This window comes from Pelodiscus sinensis, chromosome 9, assembly GCF_052426305.1.
Source record: "Pelodiscus sinensis isolate ZL-2025 chromosome 9, ASM5242630v1, whole genome shotgun sequence".
NCBI classification, from domain to species: domain Eukaryota; kingdom Metazoa; phylum Chordata; order Testudines; family Trionychidae; genus Pelodiscus; species Pelodiscus sinensis.
This window is the reverse complement of record NC_143060.1, coordinates 64,429,634-64,444,259: the sequence shown is the minus strand read 5'-3', so window position 1 is coordinate 64,444,259 and position 14,626 is coordinate 64,429,634. Positions and strand designations below refer to the sequence as shown.

The following is a 14,626-nucleotide window of genomic DNA, read 5'->3' as shown; positions in this document are numbered from 1 at the left end:
ATGTAGCTGCCTGCCTTTTTAGATAAAGGAAATTTTTGGTAATGTTTTAAATCTAGCTCTTGAAAAGACTATAATTAATTAGAAATGGGGCAGGAAAAGACTGCAACATTCATTCTCATGTATACACCTTGGGAATTGGACGTAGTCATTGTGTAAGAAACAAAGGTCAAGGGAATTTTATTGTTGACTGGTTCTAGCAGTTTGTTAGCACAATATTTAGTTTTAAAAAAGACAATAAGGTTTTCTAGATTAAAAAGAAATAAATAAGGCTTTTTGAGAGGTCGGTTCTGTTTTCTGGAGTAAGTGTGGAAAGATGGAGTTGGTGAAAAACAACATGCGCCATTCATGATCTAGCTCTCACATTGTTTTGAGAAAAGCCACTAGAGCTGTGGTGTCCACGCTAGCCACATGTGGCTATTTGGCCGGTTGACTGTGGCTAGTTCGCTCTGGCTGGACACCAAGGCACTAGAGGATGGTAACTAAGGTTATAGGCTCAAGCATAATGACACACAAATCTTGTGCTCCCTAAGTACAAAGAAATTGACGATTAATTCTGGGGTTCTCGGCATTTCCAAAAATAGGTAACCGATCTATTGTACAGTGCTTCACAAATTGGACTTATGCTTGTAGGAGGCTATGCTAATCTTCTGTATATGTTCCATCTGAAGACTATATGCTGCCAAAGCAAGCATTAACAGGTATTGGTTGGGATGTTTGCCAGTCCTCATAAACATCTCCATTCAGCCACCATCTCATTTTTTATGCCCCTGTGGCCTCAAAATGATAAAATTATGGTAACGTTGTGATATCTGTGGTATCATTACGATGTCACAAACAGGATTATGACTTCACTATAGGATGAGGCTGATGGAGGAACCCACTGAAAGATTAAGTTTAAAAATAAACGGGAATTAAAATAAATATATATATATATATATATATATATATATATATATATATATATATATATATATATATATATATATATATATAGGCTCGTTTGCAGACAGGGCTCTTTTTTACATGTTACAATCTGAAACATGGGAAAGACAATACTGTGGAAACAGGATTATTTCTTAGGTTGTCTTAAATTCCAATGTTAATTGATTGATTTGCAAATGTTTGTCAGAAGTGCATGATTAGATTCTAATATCTAACTGGGGATGGTAAGTTTGAGTTCTGCAAGAAAGAGCTCTTAATATTTTTCTTTGGTTTTCTCTCTCTTTTAATAGTAATAGAGTTATTTCTAGTGAAAGAGATGCAGGCTCTAGAAGCTTGGTCTGTGGGAATACATGTAGTATTTATTAGTAGTAGGGGCGAGAAAAGCTCCGTTCGTAAGTACAGATCCGACATAAGTCGGATCCGCGTAACCCAGGGACTGCCTGTATTTATGCTTTTACTTGTCCTCAAAAAAATTAAGCAGCATTTATAATGTGAAAAAGTTTCATAAACTGCACTGTCACCTTTCAAAGGAGGATCCAAAAAACTTCAGAAAAGGCAATTTTTCTTTTTAAATGTGGAAAGACAGGCAGACAAACAAAGAGATTGTGGGATTTACCCAACATTACCTTGTATCAGTTAGGAACACAAATCTTCCAATTCCCAGTCTCACACTAACACTTGGATTCTAAGGCTACGTCTACACTGCAGGCTTCTTACGCAAGAATAGCTGTCCTTGTGCAAAAACTTACAGAGCGTCTACACTGCACGCGCATTCTTGCGCAAGGAAATGTACAGTAAAGCGTCGGAACAGAGGGCCTCTTGTGCAAGAGTTATTCCTTTCCCCACGAGGAATAAGCCCTCTTGAGCAAGAGCAAGAAGGCAGCGTGGACGGGCAACAGGGGTTTCTTGCGCAAGAAACCCCTATGGCTAAAATGGCCATAGAGCTTTCTTGCACAAGAGAGCATCCACACTGCCACGGACGCTCTTGCGCAAAAGCTAATCTCTTGTGCAAAAGCACATGGCAGTGTGGACGCTCTCTTGCACAAGACCATTTGCGCAAGAACTCTTGCACAAAACAGTTATTGCACAAAATGCCCGTAGTATAGACGTAGCCTAAAGGTATATCTATCATGGCAACTAAAAACTTGCAGCTGCCCCATAGCAGCTGATTCAAACTCATGGCTATTTTAAATGCAGTGTAGGCATTTGAGCTCAGGCTGCCTCCCATCTCACAGGGTCTCAGAGCTCAGACTCCTGTCCAAGCCCAAACATCTACTACAACTGCAGTTAAACAGACCCTTAGCCTTGCAAGTCTAAATCAGCTGCTGTGGGCCAGTTGCATGTTTTCAATTGAAGCATAGACATACTTTCAGAGCTGAGTAACTCTTTGCTTATGTGCAGTTGAGACAGAAGGAATAAGAGGAACAAAGCAAACCATAAACACACTGAAGCAAACATTTTATTTCTAATAGGTTTTAAATGTTCTACAGTGTGAAAACTTTGGCTTGAAAAAAAATCAAGCCATGCTTTTAGAAAATATTGCGATGAATACAGACACCAGTAAAAAATGTCTCTAATGGCATAAATTTGCTTTTGAGAACTGCTATAAAAAGGAGTTACTCCAACAAACTAAAAAGTCTCCATTGCTCATTAATTTATTTTGGAAGAGTGTTTTTTGAGCACAGACCCTAGAATTCTTTGTCCGGGACATAACTCAAGAGTTAGTCATCATGAGCAATGAAAACACTTGATTACTCTCAAAATAATATTAAAAAACAGATGGGCATCTTAAGTGTTTTGTTCATAGTTGGCTATCACACACATCCCTCTGGTTCTAAATTTCTTTCTGTTGCGCAGGAAATAATTTCTAGGTTCCAATTATGTTATGACAAGAAGCACTAGGATATCAAGTTGCTTGATATACATATATTTCACCATGAGAAGAGTTATACAAACAAAAGCTTCAATTTATGCCACAACAAATTACGCTTTTCTAAGACCGACCACAGTGCTATATATTCAATATAATTCTATGCAAAATACTGTGTAAATAAACCCCTAGTGCTTGTCAACTGTGTTAACTAAAACCTCTTACCCCACTCCCTCAGCCCCCACTAACCGTGTACATACAATTTCCAGTAGATGAACCTTGTAGACAGAGCTATAATGGCACATCAAACTGTTCTGGTGACTGCTGTTTTTAAATATTGTTGTGAAGCACCATTCTACCTAGTGCAATGTTAGAAAAGTTATTTTCAAGCTGTTCAGCTAGCATAGTTTGGGTCTCCAGAATGGAAGACAGGTCAAGGTTTAACCCGCAGTGAATCCTTGATGGGTTTATACAGGCTTTAAATGAATATTGTTAGACAATGGTAGCAAGCACATGCTGACCCTCTAGTCCAGACAAGGGTTTCCACTCAACCGTCCTCACATGGCTTTAGACTGCATTAAGTAAAAGGGTACTTCTAAACCATGTTAATTCATTTTACCAGTGTTACAAGCCTAGTGAAGATGAGGCAGTTATAGTTTTAACACATTTTAGCTAGTGAGAACTTAGATACATTAGCTATCGTGCTGAGACAGGCCCAGATAATTTTTAGTCTGCTGTAAATGTTTGTAAAGGCAGGCCCCATGATTTCAAACGCTCTCTACATTAGAGAATTTTAGGAAAAAAATCCCACCAAATGGACAGTAGTTCAGATGCAAGCATTAGTGCAAAAGAGATTGTCTTCTCCCCCCCCCACACGTGTGTTAAATAAACCCACTTAATTTAACCCAAGCATGAGGCATGCTGCCTCCTTGCCAGAGTAAACAGAAGACAAGCCTATAACTGTATTCTGAAACAGTATTTTAGCCTAACGTGTACAGCACAGTCTTCTGTCAACGGTGGCAACAAAGGAAATCATAGTTTAGCCCACAACTACAGGCAGTCCCCGGGTTACGTACAAGATAGGGACTATAGGTTTGTTCTTAAGTTGAATTTGTATGTAAGTTGGAACTGGCTCCAGATTCAGCTGCTGCTGCTGAAACTGACCAGGGGCTGACTACAGGAAGCTGGAGGCAGAATTGCTCTGTCACCAGCTCCCTGGAATCAGCCACTGATCAGTTTCAACAGCGGCTGAATCTCGAGCTTGGGACAGAACAGCTGGGCTGCCAGGTAGGTCCCTGCAGGACCAACCCGGCAGCACCCCAGCTGCTCTACCCCAGGGTCCACAACAAAAGCCTGGTCTGCTGGGGCGGGGAGGGGGGGCGCGCACTAGCTGCGCGCCCCCCCCCAGCAGACCAGGGACACGGGGAGTAAAGCCGCAGCCGTGGCGGGGTTCTGCGCCTCTGAGGCTTTGCTTTGGCAAAGCCTCAGAGGCGCGGGACCCCGCCGCCGCTGCGGCTTTGCTCCCCGTGTCCCTGGTCTGCTGGGGACTGTCCCCAGCAGACCAGAGGCACTGGGAGCAAAGCGGCAGTGGCGGCGGGGTGTCGCGCCTCTGAGGCTTTGCCAGAGCAAAGCCTCAGAGGCGCGGGACCCCTCCGCCTCACCGGCTTTGCTCCAGGTGTCCCTGGTCTGCTGGAGACGGTCCCCAGCAGACCAGGGGCACCCGGAGCAGCTTTTCTCGCCCCGGAGGTCGAGGTGGCGGGACCACTGCGCTCTGGGCGGTCCCGCTGCCTGCGAGCTCCGGGGCAAGAAAGCCCCGTTCGTAAGTGCGGATTCGACATAAGTCGGATCCGCGTAACTCGGGGACTGCCTGTACTCAACTTTGGAAGCCCCAGGGGCCACAATGATACTCACAGCACATGCCGAGGGCCGTAACTTAAGTGTGATTGCATATACATGCAATATATATGCAAATAGCTTCTTTCACAGTGACAAGCATGAATACAAAGATTAAGGCAAGGCTACACAACACGCAGGCCCCACTTAACCCAGTTCTGCTGATCTGAATAAAATGCAATATTTATCCGACTTCCACCCATCTGACAGCACTTTTCATGAGCAATGACAGTCCAGGAATTTAACTACTAAAACATATATTAACAGAAGACCATTATATTGAATACTTTTTTGTTTTGGCTCCCACCTGTGGGTCATGTGTTGAGCCCTGGGTAAATCCAAACCGCACCACAGGCTGCAAACCAACGGGCTGTGGGACGCATGCCGCCCACAGGCCATGTGTTGAGTAGCCCCGGTCTGGCAATCTGTCCTTGCCTTGCATTGGTGCCAATCCAAAGGCAGCAGCAATGGTGGGAGGGCTTGCAAAGAGGAAATGCAGGCAGCTTACTGAATTTTAATCATTACTGTCCAGACCAGCTTTGACTATGGTTACCCAACAATGGTTAAAATGCCAAGGGCTAGTCTAAGCGATAACTTCTACCATACTATTTACACTGGAGCTGTATCAGCAAAAGTGAGACTGTTACAGAAAGATTTGTTCACAGATGTTTGTTACAATTATTTGCACGGCATATTCTAAACAAAAGCTCCTACGTACCCTCCAAATATTTGACCTGGTTGGAAGACTCTACTCCTTGGGGAATTCTGCAGGACTGTGTGTCTGCAGAAAACACGCTTCTCTCCCCCTCCTGCAAAAATAGCTGTGCGGGGGGGAAGGGGAGGGTAGCAGGGCAGCTCCCCCTATCCTCCCACAGAGGAAAGCATCGGGGGGGGGGGGGGGGGGGGGACGTCACATGCCACTGCCCTGGCCTATTTCTGTAAGCAGAGAGTTGCCCAGGTGAAGGAGGCTGTATGGCAGCTCTGCTGAATCTACAGCTGAACACTGCCTTCTGGGCCCTAGTGCCAGTTATGTTCTCCTCACGTGCTGACAGCCTTCCTGTTTTTCGAGCAACAGGGAGTGACCAATGTAGCTGGGTCAGGGGGGCATGAGAGGGAAATGAGGGAAGGAGAGATTAGGGGTGAATGGAAGAGGCACTAGGTAAGGAAGGGGGTAACTAGGGTGGGGATGGAAATTGGAGGATGAACTGGGCAAGACAGGGGAATAATGGGTGTTAACGGAAGCCAAACATGCAACATCCCCTTGGTAGCAGCTGGAGATCCTCTATTAAGCAGACCCATTGAATCCTTACCCTAAGGAGGCTTTCCACTCTACACCCAGGCCTCTTTCCCCACCAAGCACCCCAACCATCCGCCATGCCAAGTCTCATCTCCCCACATCCAGCTCCCACGCTGACCCCCAACTACTTTAATCTGAATCCCACAGGGAGCCCCGGGAAAATTAAGATGAGCTGCACACACTCAGACTGTCCCACACAGAAACCTTTGACCTCACACCTGGCTCTCCCCATATTTGAATCCTGCTGGGCTGGCCCCATAAGTAACTATGTAACTGGTTAAAGCTTTGGACAGTCCAAGGCTTTTGCACAGTTAGGGTACGCAATTGCAGTACCATCAACATGAACAACTAGATAGAACACTGCTGTAACCGGTTCTCCCGACTACACTCTAATTGTATCCTAAAGGGAACATAAGTTACCCTTGAGTACAGTGCTGGATGTACCTAGGCCCCTGAACATGGTTTGGAACTAAAACTTGAAAAGCGGATAGGTGGACAAATTGCTGGCCGCTCTTAAGTGGTGTTATATTCCAACACAGGCTGGGCTTGTCTTCAGTCATCCAGTAGGTGACAAAACTCTTGCTGAAAAGCAGGATAATTCAGGCACTTCTGATTACATGTACCTGAGCTTCATTTGCTTTAAATTCTACTGGCCCCCTGGGGATTTCATTTGTAGCAATGCTAAGAGGCCAGATCCTGGACCCATACTAACCTTGGGACAGGGCACTAATTTCTGTTTTAACCTTACAGTTTTCTTTGTTTTTAAATAGAGTGCCACTTTGGTATTAGACTCATTTACCCTTCAGATTTCCATAGGATAAATATCGCCTCTCTTTAAGGGGGTTTATAAAATATCACATAAAACTGTTAGTGTGGTTTTCATAAATGGAAACAAAAGCTTTTTGTTTCACAGTTTCCACTCACCCACCTACTGATCTCGGACAACAGGCATTTTAGAACTCAACCACAAAAGGAAGACTGCTGCCTCAGATTTTTAAAAAATGCAAAAACTTAAGATTATTCTCTGTTCTAAAGGAAAATAGTCAGCACAGGTACATGTAGATCCATCAGATTCAAATAGAAGACAGATATTTGCACTGTAAAAAAAACAAAAGAAATAATATTTTTCAGCTCTCCCATTAAAAGCACTATAATAGTCTATTATGAAAGTGAAACTTAGAAGTATAGAATTATGTACAAAAGATAGCTATATTAAAAAATAAAACAATGTAAAATTTTAGAGCTATCAGTTCACTCAATCCTACTTTTTGTCCACTTGGACAAAGAAGTTGGTTTACATTTTCAAGAAATAATGCTTCCCGCTTAGTTAGAATGTCACTTGAAAGTGAACACAAGTGTTTGCTGGCTACAACAATGCCATGCATCGCAAAATATTTAATTGCCAAATGTGCTAAAGATTTGTATGTTCCTTTACACTTCAATCCAGGGGACATGAGTCCATGAGGCTAATGGATGATGCGCAATAATGATCCAAATTGGTGAAGACTGGTGAATGTCCCTTTTCATCATCAGATGCCACCAACAGAAAGTTGATTTTCTTTTTTGGTGGTTCAGGTTTCCACATCAGAGAGCGTTGCTCTTTTAAGACTTCAGAAAGCACGTTCGACACCTTGTCCCTCAAATTTTGGAAGGCACTTCAGATTCTTAAACCTTGGTTCAAGTGCTGTAACTAACTTTAGAAATCTCACTTTGGTGCTTTCTTTGTATTTTGTCAAATCTGCCATCAAAGTGTTTGTTTTTTAAAAAAACATGTGCTGGGTCTAAGGATGTTAAGTGGCGGGTAACTGACCAATCGTGTAGTTGATATAATTTCTATCAACTACACGATTAGTGAAGGTGCTGTCGTGGCTTGTGCTGATCCAGGAGCTACCCCCACTGCGGCTCTCCAGTGGAAATGTAGTAGGAGCCAGGCGCACATACATTTAAACTGCAAAGCCACAGCGGGGTTAGGTCCCAGACCAGCACGACTTGGGAATGCTGCAGCTCTGCATTTTAAATGTAGAATCTTTCAGTCTTTGTATTTAGATTAATACAGGAAACCCATGCTAGTCATGGTGGATGTGTTCCCACATCCACCGTGAATGGCAAAATTCACGAATTCTGTCCCCCAGGGAACTCACCAGGGTTCCCGGCACCCGCCAGTTTATACAGATGACAGCATAAAAGGGAAAATCTAGGCACTGAAGCCACTATTCCACCTACACATTCCTACATTCAGCTACTCACTGCTGTTGCGGCAAAAGCAGTGACAGAAAGAGAAACCAAACGAAGCAATCAGTCTGAAGAGGAACCTTGTCAAAATTTGTGAATGAATGTCATTCCTAGCACAATTCCACTGATGCCTGTGAAGCCCAATCAGGATGAAATTTCTCTATTGTGTTGGAGACGGGTTAACGGAGCAAACTGCTTGAAGGACATTTTGTGGGATGGTGCAGACACTGACCAACAAACAGGCTAACTGCCAACTTTCATTGAAGAGTGAGAGCTCATGTGCCAGCACGTCACACCAGCATGACTATGACTGTACTCCTACTTTTAAATGTTACAGTGATTCATGCCATGTAGTTTCAAGATCTGTCAGGTGCGCTTAACAGATAGGCTGATGACCCTCTCCTTGTGATGAATCAGAGGCTCTCTGTACCATTAGGGTATGGACTGTCTACTTAACAGTCCTGCATTACTGAAGACTGGATTAGTTGCTCTATCATGGTCCCATCTAGTCCTACATTCTTGGGGTTCTATGATCACCACCTGAGCGGCTAAAAAAAAAAAATCCAAATTCTTTTGCACTACCAGAGAGCAACAGCATTTTTATTTCATGCTTGACTTCATCCACTGCTCACAGGAAGAAACAATGGAATCAAAACTCTTCAGTTTCTGCATGACAGAACTTTCTGAGAAACCCAGCATATGATCATTCTTGAGAGTAAGTTAGCCATCACACTGGCTTGCTCATGAATCAGCAACACCATTACCTCCACGGGTATTGGCTTAAATCTCACTAACAGCTTCTCCTTTTCTATAAAATCTTTTCTGCCTAATGTCCTGAAACAGTTTACTACAAATGAATTCCACCTGAACATACAGATTACAATTATACTGCAGGTTGAACCTCTCTAGTCTGGCACGCTCGGAGCCTGACGAGTGCCGAATCAGAGAATTTGCCGGACCACGGGAGGTCAATACTGTCTAGCAGCCTCACCAACACTTCCACTGCTAACAATGCTCTTAGAAGACATTTTGGGGGTAAATTAGAGCTAAACAACAGCACAGGACACTGTTGGCTGTAAACAAACTTTATGGGATGGCAGGAAACTTGGCCACACCCACAATAAATGGACAGCAGCTAACTAAAATCAATCCAGACCACGGATGTTCAACCTGTAGTCTAAACTAGCCAGTGGCATAATTTAACCACCCAAAGTAGCTGCAATCCTATCAATCCCCTTCAGAAACACTCACCGAGATTCCCATTCCACACTTATATTTAGTTTTGATCAAATATTATACTGAGAGTATGTCTACACTTGAACCACTGTAGCAAGACTACTTTAGCACTTGAGTGTAGACGACACTACCTACGCCAACAGAAAGGGTTCTCAGTAATTCACTCCCTGAGGCAATAGATAGAAGAATGTTTCTATTGATCTATCTACTGTTGTCTACACCAGGAGATATGTATCTATGCCAACCTCTCTCAAGGATGTTTATTTTTCACACCCTGAGATGCAGTTGTGCCAATATAAGTTCACAGTATAAATCAGCCATGAAATATTCCAGTGCCAGAGGAATCTATAATTGCCTTATTTGTGTAAAAATGTGTTAATGCTTGAAACATCGAGGAAGCAGCAAACAAACTCCCATTGGAAACACATAGCAAAGATCTGCAACCTTTAATGTGAAACCACATTGATCAGTGCTCTGTATCAGATGTCTCAAAAACAGGAAATCTAAAGTATACTTAAAATTGCTTTCAAAGATTGACGTTACAATTTGTGTAATTCGAAAAATCCTACTTTTATTCATTTTCTTTTACAACACTTAAGGAGAAAGAGCATTATGTAAATTTAAATAAATATTTTAAAAGTTATTTCCACAGGAACTTGTCTTATTACTTTGCAAAAAGCTATGTTGCACCAAGAAAGGAGTAGAACAATGTGTATGTCTACTTCCTTAACTAGTACAAGATACAGGTTCTTATACATTAAGAGTATATTATGGGATTTATTTTGTTTCAGTCATCAAGTTACTGGGTCACTATCCTCACCTGGGGAATACTCATCCAGCAGGAGTTAATACTTCACCATTCTCAGACCTTGAAGAAGAGGCTGAAAAGGAAACCCTGTTCACTACATTCATATGGAAGATAAGAAGGGATTACTTTCTAAAAGCTAATGTACTTGTTTTGCTTAAGCTATAAATTGAATAGCCAAGAGTAACCACTATTTCATGTAAATACTGATCCTGGAAGATGCAATAACAATTTCAACAACTGAGCCTTCAGGCTTTGAATTGCTCTCCAAGCACCAATGCAGCTTTCAGTAGTGCTTCCTAAATTCTTAATACTATTACAGCGACATTAATACCTAGTATCTGAACAGCTCCTTCCATCCTTCCTCTCAAACCTATTTACGAAACATGGGTAAGTATTTTATTGAAGAGAAAACGGAAGTGAAAGATTATGTTCCTTTCTCATTCTCACACTAGATCAAGAGAGCAAAACCATTTAGAAGCCCTGACTTCCAGTCCCATGCTCTTACCACCACATCAAGCAGCCTCACAGTATTAAAATAAAATAATAATAATAATTCAGAAGTCCACATAGTTCTGAAAGATTCCTGGTGGCATATGGAACCTTTCAGCTCTTGCTCAATGGTAAATATTCAGGTGATGTCATTAGGGATCAGGAAGTCGGTCAAGACCTATGTGAACCCTGCAGAACAACGGACATAGTGAGATCGATGAAGGATTGCCCACAAGGTGTGGTGAGGTACAAATTAAAGCACAGTAGATAAACAACTGGTTCAAATAATACACTGCACAGAGCGCAACTTCTAAAGAAACAAAAGTAACATGCTACTTCCTACAACCTATTCTGAAGGCATCGGGCCTAAAGCTTGAGCTTCCAATCCCTGAAGCTGGAGTGTTTCACAAGCGAGGTTAACATCAAAGTTTTCCACTGAGGAGAAAGCCTCCTTTCTGAGCTCTTTGCTGCACTAGTTCCTTTTTTTTTTTAATTAGTTCTACAGCAGGCAATTTTTTGCTATTGAAGTAGGAAAATGAGTCATACACAGGAAGGGTGGCCAGAGGAGTGGCCTCTCATTAACCCACCAATCCACTCTCTGAAGCCAATTCGACCTATGGCCAAAGCAGCAAGCCAGGGAGTTTGCCATGAACAATGCTCATTAGCTTCCTCTCTGGAGCAGGTGAGAAATTATGACACTCAGGAGGCCGCGAGAGGACAGAGTGTCCCACAATTGCTCATAAGACTGCACTGGTCCTCCACAATGTATTTCACTTCTATTATTGGAAAACGGTAATCTGAAGTAATTTTGAATGGCCATTGTGATGTGATTAATAGACAAGATGCCAGCTCTGTTGTCTGCATCGATTCATTAACTGGTTAAACCTAGCAGAGGGAGCATCAGGTAGGAAGAGAGAAACATAGCAGGAAAAGAGGAGGAGCAAGAACAGAGCAACAAAACCATGCAACTTTTTCAGTAATGCCCTGCCACACACTCAGTCCATGCCCCTGGGAGCTGGAGCAGTGGGTGAATGGAACAGGTGAGGGAGGAGCAGCTGCAGTAGGGGCAGGAGTCACCAGTACCATCCCAAGTGTAGCTCCAGCCACAGCACTAACTGCTGCTCTTCCCAGCCCGCCACTCCCCATAGTGGCTGGTTACTGTGGAGAACCAGACATTTAGTGTCTGACTAGCTGGGACTAGACCCAGAGTGGAATTGGTGGCAGAGTGGGGCTGGTGATGCCTTCTCCCTGTCCCCCTAGGGGGCTGGCCCAGGCCCATTGTGCCCCCTTCCCAGATGTTCCTCTGCATTCCCCAGGGGACACGTCCCACAGCTGGAGGACAACTGCAATAGAGGTAGGCTACATCTAAACTACATCCCTCTGTCAGCAAAAGGATGTAAATGAAGCACGGATTTAAATATCCCGTGCTTCATTTGCATAATCACACAATGGCGCTCTTTCAAACAAGCACCATTTTGAAAGTAAAACCGCAGTCTAGATGAGGTTCTCTCGTAAATGGGGTGCTTTTTCAAAAGATCCTGTAAACCTCATTCTTTGATGTGTACAGGATCTTTCGAAAAGTCTCCCCATTATCGAAAAAAATGCGTCTAAACTGCGGTTTCAGTTTTGAAATGGCGCTTGTTCAAAACAGCACCATGACAATTATGCAAATGAAGCGCAGGATATTTAAATCCCTGCTTCATTTGCACTTTCGAAGTGCTTCATTTACATCCCTCTGCCGACAGAAGAGCGTAGTTTAGAAGAGCGTAGCCGTAGAGACATCAATGAATTCAGAAAAGTTATCCCATTATAAATAGCGCCTGTCCTTGGACAAACAAAGAGCACCATTTACAGAAACATCAATTCAGGCTTTGGAAAAAGACAGGAGAGGTGGTAAGAATTAAATCATCTAACCTAAGGAAAACTAGTGACGCACTCAATTTTTCATTCTAGCAAATAAAAATGTTAGAATAAAAACATCAGTATAAAAAGCTAGCCAGTCTCTAGTGTCAAAGAAACTCTTCCTATTCTAGAAGATTATTTAAATTGTGGGAGTTATATGCTTAAACTTTTCAACACTGGCCAGTAAGAGATGCAGGTTATTAAACTTCTTTAGAGAGCTCAAAGGAATTGCATATTCTAACAGGCCAGCATTTGTAAAAAGATATCATACACTTCATGTGCACAACATGGAATAACTGAACAGACACCACAATTTTGGGAACAGTTACAAGACAATTTGTCAACTGAAAACAACTTGACACTATCTGTAAACATCTGTGCTTTCTATCCAAAAGTCTAAAAACAAATCACAGAAGTACTGGCTTGCAAAACAGACTCTGAAGTTACTCTAGAAAAACTCAACAAATATAGTTTAAATACATAAAATTACCCTAAAAAAATGTAGACACACAAGGAGGATGAGCTAATACCTTTTACTCTCAACTTCTACTGACTGGAGAGACGAGCTTTTGAGCTACTCAAAGCTCTTCTGGTCTGGGAAAGGTACTCCGAGGGTTTGTCTCCACTACACGGAGGATCAACGCTGCAGTGATCTGATTTACTGCATCAGCTTAGACGCAATAAATCAACCTACGAATGCTCTCCCGTCAACTCCAGTACTCCACCAGGACAAGAAGAGCAGCTAGAGTCGATGGGAGAACAGTCCTGGTTGGCCCTAGAACATAAAATATGCCACATTAAGTACATCAATTTCATCTATGCTATTTGTGTGGCTGAAGTAATATAGATTAGATTGACAGTGGGGTTTTAGTGTAGACAAGACCTGAATGCCCCAGCTAAATGCAAAGTGGAACAAATTGTTTACCCCAAATAGTTAGCACATATTCTACATAATCATTCCAGGTCCAAGGCCCTGTTAACACTTGTGCAGTGAAGCAGTCAACTCACAAAATTTATCACTTGGAATCCTTGTAGAAGAGTAGGCCTCTTCAACAAACACCAACTGCTGTTATCCAGAGTGAGTGTGGAAATATTCATCCTGTGCCTATTTACAAAACAAGAATTCAGGGGGTTTTAAAATACTGATTTTCCAAAATACTAGTATTTGCTTGATATGATTTGTTGAGTCCCGAAGCTATCCTTAGTTTTTAAGAGACATTCTTTCTTGCTATAAACAGCACAGCAAACAGCTGCTTAAAATATCAACATCACATGCAAGACCTTAACAGAAACAACACATGGCAAATGAGAGAAGTAAGTTTTACAACAAAATAATCCATTTTTTAAACCCATCTCTTTTGCAACTACTTGACATACTAGGGATGTGGTGGTTTAAACGCTTAAATGGTTAACCAATGAACGTGGACTCATTCGTTAACCTTCACGGTTACACACAAGACACACCTGCTTCCACCCACAGAGCCACTCCCCCCCGCCCGGCGTGTAAACATGTAACCGCTGAAATTTTCAGCAGTTACACATTTACAAAAAAAGCCACTTATTAACATCCCTACTAATTGTTATCCTCAGATAAGACAATGGGAAGAGAATTCCTTTTCTCTCCTGAGCAAGCACATTTACTAACTAATGCCTTACGTGGGAATTCAAAATTAGGCCTTTACAAGTTGGAAAATTCTCGAACATTTTCATTCTTTACACATACACTGTATTATTGTTGGGAAAGAGGAAAGGCACGATGTTACTCTTGTTCAAATTATTATTCAGTCAACATCACTGAAAAAGTAGAATATCAAAACGAGCAAGTAAGATTCTTATCTATATTTTTGATGTACTGGAAAACATTGGGCTCAAATTGAAGCTTCAACTGCTCCCAAGATCCTTTAATTTACTGACTTGACTTACAGTGGTACATATCTATCATCTGTTTCTCCTTCCA

General features: G+C 42.3%; 1 protein-coding gene across 4 annotated transcripts in view; it reads right to left on the bottom strand.

The window, feature by feature from the left end:
* The window catches only part of RC3H1 (ring finger and CCCH-type domains 1), an 86,967-nt gene that overhangs the window by 65,477 nt on the left and 6,864 nt on the right, over window positions 1-14,626 (bottom strand). The gene's annotated exons all lie outside the window — the stretch shown is intronic.